Source organism: Parambassis ranga, unplaced genomic scaffold, assembly GCF_900634625.1.
Source record: "Parambassis ranga unplaced genomic scaffold, fParRan2.1 scaffold_37_arrow_ctg1, whole genome shotgun sequence".
Taxonomy (NCBI): domain Eukaryota; kingdom Metazoa; phylum Chordata; class Actinopteri; family Ambassidae; genus Parambassis; species Parambassis ranga.
In genome coordinates, this window is record NW_021144804.1 from 739,573 (window position 1) to 747,089 (window position 7,517).

Genomic DNA, 7,517 nt, shown 5'->3' on the forward strand with positions numbered 1-7,517 from the left:
GAAAGGAACCGCATGTTCTCTCCAGCAGTCATGAGGAAGAGCAGTATGAACTGAGAGAGGAGACTGAGCCCTCTATATTGACTGTTGCTAATGAAAGGAACTATATTGAACTAGAACCAAGCTGTGACAGGATTGTCTCTCACAACTCTCCTCCAGGAAAAAAATCTGTAAAATGTAAACCTGGTAGAAAAGGTGAGAAGCCATTTTCTTGCAGCACATGTGGCAAATGCTTTTGTCGAAATCATGATTTAGCTATTCACATGAGAACCCACACAGGTGAGAAACCACATTCTTGCAAAACATGTGGGAAATGTTTTACTCAAAATGGTAGTTTAACTGCCCACATGAGAACCCACACAGGTGAGAAACCACATTCTTGCAAAACATGTGGGAAATGTTTTACTCAAAATGGTAGTTTAACTGCCCACATGAGAACCCACACAGGTGAGAAACCACATTCTTGCAAAACATGTGGGAAATGCTTTACTCAAAATGGTAGTTTAACTGCCCACATGAGAACCCACATAGGTGAGAAACCATTTTCTTGCAAAACATGTGACAAATGTTTCAGTCAAAAAAGTAACTTAACTTTCCATATGAGAACTCACAGATGAGAAGCCATTTTCTTGCAAATTATGGTGGAAATGTTTTAGACAAAATAGTGTTTTAACTGTCCACAAGAGAACCCACACAAATAAGTCAAGTGTTTGCCAAACAGGTGTGACCAACTGAACTATTTGTTTAATGTTCTTTGGTAGGTTTTATTTCTGTGTACTATTGAATGTGAACTGACAGCTGACACTGAGATCTGTCATGTTGATTTGTGTGTATGTCGAAAAAACATTTTTTTATGCAACCAGTTCAATGAATTGGTTTCCTGAATGAATTGTTAAATAATTTATATAAAACTATGTTTTTTGTTTTATTTTAGATACGTTAGTAATCCCAGGGAACTTCTTTAAGGCTGCTGCCAAGCAGTGTCATACAATGACTAGCAAGGTACACCACAGGCTAGGGTGAAGTGTCTTGCCCAAAGACACACAACATTGACTTTAGGGAGGAGTTGGGATTGAACCACCAACCTTCTGGTTATTGGACAACCCTGCTATACCACTGTGGCACTGCTGCCCCGAAAACACAAAGGCACTGCTGGGATTTGAACCCAGGGTCTCCTGTTTACAAGACAGGCGCTTTGACCAACTAAGCCACAGCGCCTTCAGGTATATCAGCTGTATCTCAGAATGTGATGGAGGTAAAGCATGCTGGGACATGTTCAATCAATTGTACTGCATTTCTGCAGTATCATTTCCTTAACATAGCATGTAACACTTGATAGCCCTGATTGTCTGTAGACAGTTGTCAATTAATAAATTCAAATTAATTCTATAATACCTGACTTATTTTTCTACGAAGGTTTGAATTTTGAGACTGTTTAAACAAGAGAGAAAAGTGTGACAATGTGCTGCTATGTGGTGGCAGGGCAGCAAGTAGGTGGGCCCTGGTAAGAAAAAGAGGGGCTGCCCAGCTGTAGCAGTGGTGTAAAACAGCTGACCCTGGCGAGACAGGGGGCTAACCCGGCACAAGTAGGCACACACACACGGCCAGGTGCCATGGATGGACAGTGGCAGAAGATTAAAAGATGAGTAGCAGTCAAGGAGGGGCTTGATGGCTTTAGAAGGAAGGGATTATGCCTTGTTTTTGCAACCGGTTGCTGACTCAGGTCTTCTCGTATCATTTTTGATCTGCAATAAAGACTCTGAGTTTGCCTGTCTACAGTTGTCTTTGTGACTGTTGTTTTTGTAGATGTGAGCTTTATTGACCTCAGTTCTCATATTTCAAAAGAATGTACAGAACAACAATTTGTTATATCTTCCATCGTTATTTCAGGTGAGGGAAATGAGGAAATAGTTCTTAGAAACGACACAATTTATTAGCCTCTGTGTAGCAACTTGGCAGAGCTCAACTCATCCTCATACAGGGGCATACTCAAAACATTACATGCTTACGTACAACGTAACTATGGTTACCCGTAGGGACCAAAATACATAGCAATTTGGACTACCGGTAAATGATGGCTTTAGAGGACCTGCACAGCTCAGCTGAAATCATTCAGACCTCAGTGCTACATATGATGGTATCATTTGATGGTCTGTGTAGTCCTGTTTGGATGTCAGATTTTATAAGGTCCATAGCTTCTGTTTTACAATGTGTTATTTTTGGCCCACAAGCTAAACAGAACCAGAAGTGCAAAAATGGACTGATGAAGATGATATTGAGCATTTCCTTACCTCTTTTCACATCTGACATCATCATTTCACAGACACTTTGTGATGAAATGACGTCAGCACAGTGTGTGTAGTGTGTACTTGTAACATCAGCTGGACCCATGTAGGAGGCAGAGGTGGACTTTTGTTCAATAAGTCTCCTCTTATTGAGTGTAGAGTCACTAACATCAGCTCACAGTGTGATGAGCTCCTGCTTCTTATTCTGCATCAACTAGATGAGGAAGAATAGAATGTTCCTGTGTGCATGCAGCAACACACATCAGACAGAGAGCCTGACTGCATCACTGTGAGGGTCCTGATCAGCACCATGGACAGCTGCCACTTGTGTCTTTGACTGCTGAGATTTTCAAACAGGTCTCTGAATAATAGGAGGAGGATCCTGCTGTGAGCTCCACTGGAGACACTGCTGCTGCTTCTTACTTCTTGGACCACCCGTTATTAATACATTGTGTTGAACAGGTGTACATAATAAAGTGTCTGCTGGGTGTAATGTTGTTATTACTCCCATCAGTGTTTTACAAACTCTTCTCATATGTCCTGTTTATTTCTGTTACCAAAAAAGAGTCCAAACAAAACAACAGTGTGTTTGGGATGTCTCACAGCTTGTTCTCCTCCTCTGAGCACAACTTTTTTTTCTGGGGTCATATTTAAATACTGTTGTGTAATTGGTCAGAATTTTGAAAAGTGTGTAGTGATTGGAGAAAAGTGGAAAAGCCTCTCCACTAACTGAGAATCCACACAGGTCAAACAATACTGTCTGCCAGACCTGTGGTTCAGTCTATTATCATGCTAGGCGCACGTACACGCCCACCTACACGCTGAACATTATTAGCTCGTTACACATTAAGGAAACTGGTGTTTGGGCAAAAAAGCAAAACCATGGAATCATGAATAGTATCAACAAATCTTCCTCCTCCTCCTGAAATGACTGCAAACCTGATGCTCAGCTTCTTTGTCTCCAGGAGTCCTAATTCAAAGGGACTGTTTTCATTTGTTGATGTTTACATGTAGAATGTGTGATTTATGATGCTGCTGCTCAGATGTTTTTATGATGTTTTACCACGATTAAAGAACACGGTGATGTAGTGACTTGTTATATTTAATGTAAGTACTAAATGTTATTAAATACTAAAGTGTGGAATGAGAAGAGACTCATGTGTCTGCATGTCAGTAACACAAAAGAACAGCTTAGCAGAACGGTTGTCATGTGATTGAGGTTTGACTGAGAGCTTGTTCATTCGATTCAATGAATTGCTAAGAATGTGAATCAAATAAGAATGAATTTTGGAAAACAGTATTTTCTTTAAATGCACAGCAAAAATAAACAAATAGCATGTAGACATGAAAGCCATTACGGGGACGTTTGATTTCTTCCCCAGGATCCTCCACTAACAGCTGCTCAGCATCAATCCGAGTAAGAAAAAACACACTGCTGTGTAAGAAGAGCCATTTCCTTTTCCATGGCCTCAAGTTTAAGAGCACGTCTTGTTAATATGTCCACAACTTTACATTCAATCTCTACAAGTTGCCTGCGGAGGTCCTCCCTGGATACAGCAGGGTCACAACAGCTGTCCTATAACACACACATGCATGTTAGTGTGATGACAAAAACAATCATTTTAGACATTTTACTGAAGTTTGAGGTTGAAATAACTCACCATGAGACGTTGGATGAGCTGCATAACCTCCAGGCTCTCAGGAGACTCTAATTCTTCTAGTGAGAAGTCCATTATCTATGAGGACACACCAGGAAGATCCTGAAGCTGAGTGTGTAACAATTTACATCGTAACAGCTCAGAGTGAAAACAACATGAAACTGAAGTTGTGCACATGATTGTGAACAGTGGAATAAAACTCAGTGTTCAGTAAATTAGAAAGCACAGAGGCAACAGTCACAGGTCCACAGCGACCAGGGTCAGGATGAGGTCTACATCTGGGTTTGGATTTCACATGATAACACTGTGCCCAGTTACACATTGAAACTTGAAATAATAACACAAAACAGTGAGGGGCACTTCCTGCACTTTTGGACATTAAACAGTGAACAGTGCAGCTTTCTGAATAAAGTACACTGTCTGATGATGGAGCTGTCCTCTGTGTCCTTACTGCAGGTGGACTCTGTAGCTCTCAGCACTGCTTCACCTTTCAGACAAACTTTCTACTGCCTCTATAATCTAACCAACATTGCATGGAAACACTAGCAAACCTCTGGTAGCTGTGTCATGTTATTTTAGACCCTGTTCACACAGAATCGCTGGAATCTGGCTAAGCTCTGAATGCAAATGCAGCTAGCGACTCCCGCTAGCACCGTCAAACTTCCAGGTTCACGGGGAGGGTATCCAGGTCACGTACAAAAACACTAGAAAGGAATAAACTAGTTACACTAACCAGGGACTCACATTTCTAACTTTACATGCAGTTCTAGAGGAAAAGACCAGAAGAATGCAGAGCTGCTGAAACTTACTGTAGTCCTGCTGCAGTGGATCCACACGTCCTGCTGGAGAGTTGTCTGTAGCAGTCAGACACACACTGACTCGTACTGTTAGATTCACTGAGAGGAGGTTTATATTTCACTTTGAAGCTCCGCCCTCTGTTTGTATCAACCCCCTCCCACCAACATGGAGGCCATGCTGGCACCATGTTGGCACAGAAAATGGCACATTGTTTACATGAATAATAGTTGTGTATCGTTGTATATTTAGTCAGGTCATGTCAGGACTGTGTCCTGTGTAACTGCACTGATGTTGAGTTCTGTTGGAATAATTCTACCTTAATTTGTTTTTTACTATTAATTCACTGATTCTTGAGATTAGGGACAAAACATGTCCTCAATTTAAAAGCAAGCGTGCTTTCATAGCAATCTGATATAGTATGAGGGCAGAGCAAGAAAGTACATGCCAATTAGCATGACCTCTGCAAGAGGTCATAAGAGCTGCCTGAAAGAAAAAGTGATTAAACATGTGAATAATACATAAAAATTACAACAAAATTAATTTGATGGTTTTATAAAATGTACAAGAATACATTAAGTTCAATAAATATAATTATATCCATTAAAAAATCTTTTCAAAGTAGCGTCCTCACATCAAGTCAACTCCGTCAGGTTTTTTCAAGTTTCTAAATAAATCAGGCATATATTGGTCAGCTATAACACTGAGGACCCCCTTTTCATTTTCCCTCTCTTGATGGAAGCAGCAGCACAACACATGCTCAAGTAAGTTTAACAGTTTTTTTTCTTTTTAGCCAATAAAGGCGATTTCTCTGTCGTCACAAGTTTTGGGTGTCAACTTTGTCATCTAGGTATAATTGTCTTATATGAAAATTGTTAAATAAATGTAGGTAATTTAGCGTAGCTTATAGAGGCAGCTACCACCTGGGGGAAAACAAAATGGCTCCAGTGTATGTGACATGATTGAGACAAAAAAACAATTCATTTTGTCAACTCCGTCAGAATGAATGCCTGACGGTGTTGACATTTAACCTGACGGGGTTGAAAAATTCTCCAGAACTCATTATGTATTGAATAACAAAACATAGAATGACAAAATACTCACATAAATCTTATCTAACACTGACTGATATTTATTTTATTTAAAAAATTATTTATTTAAATTTAAATACATTTTAAATTATTTATTTAAAAAAGAAATGATCAACACAAATGTTAACTTGTATGTATTGCTTTTATCTGTAGGTAGACATGGCTAGATGTAAACTTTCAGTGGAAGAGCAAAGAAAAAGAAATAGGGAATATCAAAGAAGGAGAAGACAGAAAGTAAACAGTGATGCAGACAAAAGAAGGGAATCTCTAGAGAAGGAAAGGCAAAGATGGAGGCAAAGGGTCCTCAACAAAGCTGTGAGAACAGTGGTAGACTTGGGGCCAAGGGAACTCAGACATTGCAGAAAACGTTGGAGGGAAGCAAAGAAAAGGTCAAGAAGTTCCAGAGCCACACAGTATATTGTCACCCCACCAGCTAGTCCCTTAGAGCAGGGGATCGAAGAGCCGGCCACCAGTAGACGAGCTCTTGCAAATGAGAGACAGAGAAGAAGAGCTAGAAAGAGACACTCAAGGGAAATACAAGCTTTGAAGAAAAAGATTGATAAATTGAGAAAAGAGCGAAACAGGCTTAGGAAGCAGAGATGGCGGGAGAAAAAGGCTAAAGTAACTCCAAAATCAAATGACAAACAAAATAGAGGTAGAACAACAGTAGATTCTCCACGAACAGAGACAGAGAAGATGTTATCAGGAAGCTATCTTAGGAACCCAAATATCAAAAGAACACTTTTTTTTTCACAATGTTCTCTGCAAGGAGCTTAGACAGGACCAAGAAACTGTGTCACAGAGACGCACAAATGGTCATAGGCAACTGGCACTGTCTGGCAAGGTTCTAAGGAAGTATCTTCATGGTGTGCACAAGTTTGGAGTCAGCTACAAGTCAATGAGTCTAAAAAAGAAACCAGAAAAAAAGAAAACATATCTCCAGCTCATCAGCCAGACAGTTAAGGAATTCTTTGAGAGCTCATCCCGCATGACCACTGATAAAACTGACACCATCACCAGAAAAAAAATCAAGCGCCAGCGAATGGTTCTGACTGACTCCATGCTAAATCTCCACGCTGAGTTTCTTAACACAAACCCAAATCTGAAACTCAGTTATTCTTCATTTTGTGCACTACAACCGTTCTATGTTACACCTCCAAAGGCATCTGACAGAAACACATGCATGTGTCATTACCATGCAAATGCCAACTTAATGCTTCAAGCTCTTGTGTCATCAGGTGTTGTGGAGTCAGCAAAACTTGAAGATAGTTTTCATTTAGTTTGTTGCTCTCCAGCAAGTGAGGCTTGTCTTCTTCGCACTTGTTTATGCTGCAAAACCAAACACACAGCTGTGGCTCCAGAACTGGGTGGAACTAATGTTCAGTGGGAGCAGTGGGAGAGAGTTCAGGACCAGACAACAACTGAGAGCCATTTCAACATGAGACTTCAACCACACTCAGGAAGTCTTTCAGAATTGCTTCATCTGTATGAAGAGAAACTTAAAAGGGAGACAACAACACATGTCTGCCTGGTTCGCAATCAAGTAAATACATACAAAGATGTCATCAAAACCTGCAATGAGAACACAGTCATCGTGCATATTGATTTCTCAGAATCCTGGAAGTGTAAATATGCATCTGAGGTTCAGGCCTGCCGTTTTGGCCAGAACTTGCCTCAGTGGACTCTACATA

The 7,517-nt window shown here is 40.4% G+C and overlaps 1 non-coding gene across 1 annotated transcript; it reads right to left on the bottom strand.

Annotated features, from left to right (window-relative positions):
• Nucleotides 1–1,141: 1,141 nt before the first annotated feature.
• Nucleotides 1,142–1,215, bottom strand: trnat-ugu (transfer RNA threonine (anticodon UGU)). Its single transcript has one exon. It is a non-coding gene; the product is annotated as a tRNA-Thr (tRNA).
• Nucleotides 1,216–7,517: the final 6,302 nt, after the last annotated feature.